Source organism: Triturus cristatus, chromosome 4_2, assembly GCF_964204655.1.
Source record: "Triturus cristatus chromosome 4_2, aTriCri1.1, whole genome shotgun sequence".
In the NCBI taxonomy this organism is placed as follows: domain Eukaryota; kingdom Metazoa; phylum Chordata; class Amphibia; order Caudata; family Salamandridae; genus Triturus; species Triturus cristatus.
The window spans coordinates 983,607,663-983,615,045 of NC_140586.1; positions in this window are offsets into that span (position 1 = coordinate 983,607,663).

A 7,383-nucleotide genomic window follows, 5' to 3' on the forward strand; every position below is an offset into this window, starting at 1 on the left:
CTAGGGACTAGTGTTGAAAAAAGAGGCTCTTACCTAGAAAGTCCCGCAACACCAACCGGCAGCACGATCGGTAACAGTATAACCACCATCGCGCTCGGTCGGTGAAGCTTTTTGTAAACCACCTGATAGGTCACATGACACGCAGGAAACCATCACTGCGAGTCAGCGACAATATTCATCGAACTTGGGCGCCATATTATAGTGGCAATATGTGTGCGGGAATGACATATACAAGCGGATATACATGAAGATTAAGCATCAAACGATACTTAAAAAAATATAATACAAATAAATATGCGAGAACAATCATCATCGCACTCGGTCGGTGAAGCTTTTGTGAATTACCTAATAGGTCACATGACACGCAGGAAAAATCACTACGAGTCAGCGGCAATGTACATCAACCTTCGGGCGCCATATTACAGTGGTAATACGTTTGCAGGTAGATCAAATAGAAGCAAAAACACACATGTAAATTCAGCATCAAGCGATACTTAAAAAATAAAATAAAATGGATACGCGAGAACAGTGATAAGTAAAAAGATATAAAAAACCACAACACCAAACAAAATAACATATAGATGGTGAACGATCACGGATCACAAAAACCGTATATAGACCATATTGAAACACATAAATTACCGCCATATTGAAATAGCAAAAATATAAGAGCATAAGATATAATACCTAACACAGGTTATAGAACAATACAAAAGAACACCAAAAACATAAATATAGAAAAACAAATATAGATATAATTTGTGATCCACAACATGTTAAAAAGAGTTAGACAAACGCATAAAGAAATATATAAATAAGAATGTAAAGGGCCACAAATTGCGGAAAATATTAATACGGATATACCTGATAATTATATAACCCAACCCCAAAAATAAAAAGAAAGGGGGAGGGTTAAACAAAACCCAGATAGTAAGCATAGGGTTATAAAAGCATTTCTACAAATTGGTACTTCAAAAAATTCCATATCTATTGTTTTGGACAAATGAAAGAATCTCAGCAAATATGTTTATGAAAGAAAGGAAAAATGAGCTATACTGGTCAATATTAAAGAAAATAATGCATTTCAGTATCAGAATTATGACCCAGTATGGTAGCACGCAGACGACAGATCCATTTGGACTCCAGCTGTCTGAGTACCAATTCCCTATTGAATCCTCTCTTACCAATTGGGACGTGATCAATGCAACCAAAAATTAGTACTTCCATTGTGTTTGATGTTATAATGTTCAGTAATGGGATATCTAGTATCCCTATTCAACAGAGCTCTCCCATGTTCCTGTATTCGAATTTTAAGGCAGCGTATGGTACTTCCCACATAAATGGTACCACACTCACATCCCAAAACGTATACCACATAAGTAGTATTACAATTGATAAACTGACTGATGTTATATGTTCGTGGGCTGTTATAGTCAAAAGTCTTGGTTCTGTTTTTTCCATAGGCACAGACATTACAGCTACCACAGATGAAAAAAAAAACAGGTTTTTTTCGTAGCCAATTAGCATTAGTTTTAGGGGTCGTAACATAGCTGGGACAAAGGTGTTTCCTCAGCGAGACACCCCTCCTATATGTAATGGCAGGCATATCAGTAATGCAGTCCTTCAGTCCTGGGATAGAGGTAAGGAGGTGCCAGTTTTTTCTAAAGGCCCTAAATATACTATTACTATAGGTAGTGTATTGTGTAACGAACCTAACCCTATTTCCATTTTTACAATTATCTCGTCCGGAAACCCTGTCCAGTAGAGTCAAAGCCATGTCTGTAGAGAGTATTCTTTGTTCGGCCCTGTCTAGAATCTTATTACTGTAGCCTCTCTTTTAAATCTTTTCCTTGTTTCTTTCACATTGGATAGAAAAGTATTCTGTTCACTACAATTCCTCCTAATCCGTGTTAGCTCACCAAACGGAATATTATTGATAACGGAGCTAGCATGGACACTGGACGCATGCAATGCCTCATTGCATGCTGTCTCCTTTCTGTATAGTTTGCTCTGTATCACGCCATGTTCAATATAGAAGTTGATGTCAAGAAGGTTGATATTATTCTTGTGATAAGACATTGTAAGTTTGACATTAAATGCATTATCATTTAAGTAACCATGGTATTGTTGTAACATTTCAATAGAACCAGACCAGAGACATATAATATCGTCAATGTACCTCCCATAGAACACAATAAATTCAGTCCAGGGGGAGGCACTTCTGTTAAACGGTAGCGGCAGTTTCAGTCGATAACCTTTCAAGTATTGCCCGGCGGTAATCGCCTCTTATACCATTCGATAATTTACCAATGAAAGAGGCAGGCGCCGGAGACTGGAAGGCAGGAAACAAAGTTTTATTCTCTCCGGAGGAGAACACATCAGATCAGACAGCAAGGTATCGTCACGAGGTGCTCTAACTGCATCTCTGAGGCCTGGCCTCTTATACACAGGTTTATGACTTTATTGCAGGTTTATCATACATGGCACATTCTTGAGATTGTCTTGATACAAGGAAGAACTTCCTCGGAATCCCCACTTCGAGCTCGTTCCCACACATATCTTCAGTGGAAGTCCCCACCCCTCCCACAGTAGGAGATGGCTATCACACAGCTGGACATTCCGCCAATTCCCGTGGGTGTGTGCAACCGGTTGGGTCTCAGGGGGTAGGGGCTTTGATCTGCTGTAATCCCTTTGATGTGGGGTGTTTTCCTTACAGTAGGGGCAATAGACTGCATCTGTAGGGCTAGGTGATGGCCTGGGATCGGTTCGGACAATCGGGCGCGGAGGATGGGGGTTATCAGGAAGGATGTATGACCATGTATGGGATGAAAAGGAGGTGTTGGTCAGGCACGGGGTGTGATTCCATGGCAGGGTCGCGCAGAAGGAGAGGGTTTATGGCCCGTGTATGAGAGAGCAGGGGGTGGCCGGCGCGCGGGGGATGCTTGCAGCGCCAGGGGAACGCGCTGGCGATCGACAATGAGCGGGGGAGAGAGTGGGGTGCCTAAAATGGCAGCCGTGCGTTCGCTGTGCGTGGCGCTGGGGAGAGGCAAGATGGCGCAGATAATGTTCAGTTACAAGCTAAATTTCCACAGTCCTCCCTTTTAACATATCTCGCCAGCTTGCCTGGCCGACATTCACCTTCGTTAACCCTTTAGCTATAATACCGTGAATGTTTTTCATGCATTCCTTAAAAGTACAGAGTTTTTAGGACAGGCAGAAGCAATCTGACACATTTGTACATAGTTACATACAGTTGATAAAGTAGGCGAGGAGGTAGTACATACAAAATTACATCAGCTGTGCCGCATGTCAGGCCCAGGGATAGGAGGAGGGGAGCTTGTTTGAGCACAAACATGATACTGTAAAGCAAAAGAAAATGTTTCTGGCAAAACAAGGGATATTTCGTACATTACTTAAGGCCCAGACTTCGTGTGGATCAAAAATAGTCAGTATAGTCGTGTGCATGGCTAGTGTTGTATGAATGTCATTATACAAAGTTAGATTTTCTTAACTTCTCAGTGTACAGTCGGAAGTGACTGACGCAGCATCATGAAAACTCGATAGGAAGATAGTTAATATAAAAAGGTGGTTGGGAGAGGAATTCAACTTAACATGAGTTCTTCTTTCCAGTGTCCTATTATAAAGAGCCATCACTGGTAAGCTCTTATTGTTGTTCTTCTTTTGTTGGCACTGTTGAGCACCGGCGGTGGAGCTAAGGTCCAGCTCAAATCCAATTTCTCACGTAGCAGGGTGTGACCATTCGTTGTTCTCGGGCCACAGTCCTGATCCCTAACACATTTTATCACAGGTACCTTGTGACGGGGTACCCGTATTTTGTTCTTTTGTAGTTCAAGTCAAATTCAAAATCCATGTAGAAGAGAGAGAGAGAGAGAGAAGGGGGGGGTGGCGTGCTTCGGGATGCCGGGGGAAGAGGGGGTGGAGTGGGATCGGATCAAAATGCGGACCAAGGAGAGCAGAATCTTCCAGCACTGGGCCCATCAATCGGGCCCGATGGGTTGGGACTTCAGGCACGCTGGTCAGTGAGCAGGGGGCCTCGATATAGCCCTTCGTTCTATCGCTTATCATCCTGATAATGGTGCCTCGTCTCACGCCCTTTTTGCTTCGTTGCTTCCCCCTTGGTCGATGCCATAGATGTTCCATGATCCGCAGCCAGGCTGTGTGTCACGTCCGACCCCTCTCTTCCGATGGCCGCAGGTTATCTTTGAATGAGTACAAGAAACAAAATCTTAGAGAGTTGGCAGGGAAGACATTTACACACTTCATCCTCTCTCCCAACCACCGAGTAATTGGGGAAATGCTTTTATCGGTTGTTGTATGATTGGTGTTTATTAACTGTTATGTCAGTGTGTGTTACTAGTTTATTAATCATTGCTGTGGTGCAGGTTTCTGTGGGTGTTCCTGTCCATGTCTGGCCTGCTAGGTGTCGATTCCTGTGCCCTATAATCGTTGCAGGAAGCCTGACATCTGTCAACCTTCTGATCTATTAAAAATTCGAACCGGCTTCTCCGGTAGAGACTCGTTCATCTCAACACAAGTTCTGTTAATACACATTTTCCTCCGAGGACTGCTAAGTTTATGAAAAAGTGCGAGGTGCTACTGTCATGGGTTCACAGGTATCTTATTTCGGGGAGGGACATAAGCTAAGCATTATTCTTGCTGGAGACAATAGGTAACCCTTATCAGTTTAGGCAATGTACTTTTAGAGAACAAAGTCATCAGTTGTTTTGCTCGAAATACTTTGGGACGGCTAGTACAGAGCTGGGGTGATTCTGGGAGGACGGGTGCTTGGACATTCTAGTTCGGGACAATTGGGCGGGGCAGTTCTGGGCGGTGGAGATGGTGTTGTTAAAGCTCTAAGAACGCAAACCACTGACATATAGTCCCCGTGATGAGGGCCAGATTGGGAGACATCAGTCGTCTTACCTGTCCTTTCTTTCTCAGCCAATTAAATTCAACATTTTTGCAGAAAGGAGAGGTAGTAACGTGGTAAAGTACGGTCGTTTTTGTTTCTGTCAATTTGTTCGAACACCGCCGTGTTTCAGGCCAATTATACACTTATCGAAGAGGTATGTGTCGTTGATTTATTCAAAAAGAAAAAGGGCAAGGAAGCCTTCAGTGAGGGAGGGAGAGAGAGTAAGAGAGTAAGAGAGTAAGAGAGTAAGAGAGAGAGAGAGAGAGAGAGAGAGAGAGAGAGAGAGAGAGAGAGAGAGAGAGAGAGAGAGAGAGAGAGAGAGAGAGAGAGAGACGTGCGCATCAAGTAGGCTATTTGGCATACGTACGACACAAAATGAGAGAGAGAGAGACATGTGTACGATAATAGGCTACTGGGTGCGCACACAACATGGAGTAGCATGGGTCGGTTCTATGTAAGAAAACACAAACGGGGGAAAGGCGTAAATTCGGTGATCACGCACACACAAATACCGGATAGGGTGTGACAGTACATGCATCAAGCGCAGAAACTAAAGACGGAGACTCAGGGCTACGTTGAGTATGGGGACCTCTCCTTTCCTGTCCTCTTTCCTATGTATGCTGCGTATTTTCAGTATTTTTGTAGTTTATCTTGGGGAGGGGTGTTGGACCTTTTACTCCCCTCCCTTTGATTGATAGACAAGCACTTCAATCATACGATGACGCTCTCTTCAAGCGACCCAAGCATGAAATGCATACACATTCATGCCGCATAATCGTAGCACACACGCACAAACATATCATACAGTTTTTCATGTTCTCAATGGTGGTCCGCACTTTGCGCATTATCCCACAACGTTTGTCTATGTTTTTCCCTATATTGAACACGGTGCGGTCCATGTCCACTCCATTCTCCAGTCGGAACTTCGTCGTGACCTATAGAGAGGGAAAAGAGGGGAGGGGATGTGCAGTATTCAAAGTACATTAGCGCGTGTGGACACGAAAAAGTTCTACTTACCACGTACCAGGCTAGCCGCAGGAGTGGGTAGTACCACAGACCTATTATTCTTTTCTTCCGAAACAAAGATGCTCTATTTCATTCATATCCTAAATTCGGGTTCCCTGGTCGTACATGTATTTCTCAATCGGTCGTATATTATGGTGCAAGATACCATACCTTGCATTCGGCATATACCTTAAGCTATAGTCGACCATTTTCTAACAGCTCTTGGAAAAAGACAGGTGTGACGGGTACAAATTCCGTTAATCAAAAAGATTCAGGTAAATGGGGTCTGCATTATCTGTTTTCTATTGATTGGTAGTAACAATCATTTATTAAAAAAAAAACCTTTACCAGCCTAGGTGATTTGTCATGACACTGATTCCGTAATTCCTTTAAGAAGCCCTTTATTTAAAACAATGTCAGTATACAAATACGGGCCTACAACCGTTCAGGCCGGCCACGGTGTGAGAGGCGTCTCGGCGCCATTTTGGGGCGAGGTCGGGTGGGTCCAGTGCACAGTCTAAGTCTTTCCACTAACTAGCTGCTGGACCAGAAACCCTTTCGGTAGTTCGAGAACTTTTCGTTAGCGTCAGCTTGCGTCAGCATGACGTCACCACGATCTCGCAGCGATGCCGTGATCCATCCTCAGGGCGGGACAGCAGGCAGGTCTCGCTGTCGCCGCCTTGAATCAGTCTCTTTCATAGCATCCGGCGGAGGCAAGGTGGTTGTCGCCCGGGGCAAAGGACAATGGCGGCGGCTTGCCCTCACCGGAAGTCCGCGGGAGTCGAGTGCAAATGACTCCCGCAGACTCTGCAAAGCTGAGGGGGCGTTTTGTCAAGGGTGGGGCCCACGCCCAAGCAGACAAGCTTCCGAGTCCAGAACCGTCTCACGGTGGGCTAGGCCTGGATCCGAAGAACCGACCGCCGGAGTCCAAAGGCAGCAGCAGCAGCAGCTCTTCGTTACAGCCACCGGGGTGGGTCCCCCGATCATTCTGCTGCGGGGACCCACCTCTCGAGTCAAACGGTAATGGCAATATTGGTGCAGAAAGGAACCCACGTCTGGGCGGCTGTCCGGCAGGCAAGACGTAAATGGCTGTCTTGCTGCAGCTGGTCGGTGAAAGAGACGGTTGGGGTGCCCTCATCTGCTGGTGAGCCTCCACCTGGGGAGGCGGGGGAGGCCCGTCCGCGTCGCTTCCCCCCCGCCAGGGCACCCTCCGTTATTGAAGGAAGAAGAGAATGGGAAGATCCGCACGACGTGGCAGGGTGCAACTCAGCTAGTCGGTGAAAGAGATGGTTGGGGTGCCCTCATCTGCTGGCGAGCCTCCACCTGGGGAGGTGGGGGAGGTCCGTCCGCGTCGCTTCCCCCCGCCAGGGCACCCTTCGTTATTGAAGGAAGAAGAAGAAAATGGGAAGATCCGCACGACGTGGCAGACCCACCTCGGCGTAGCC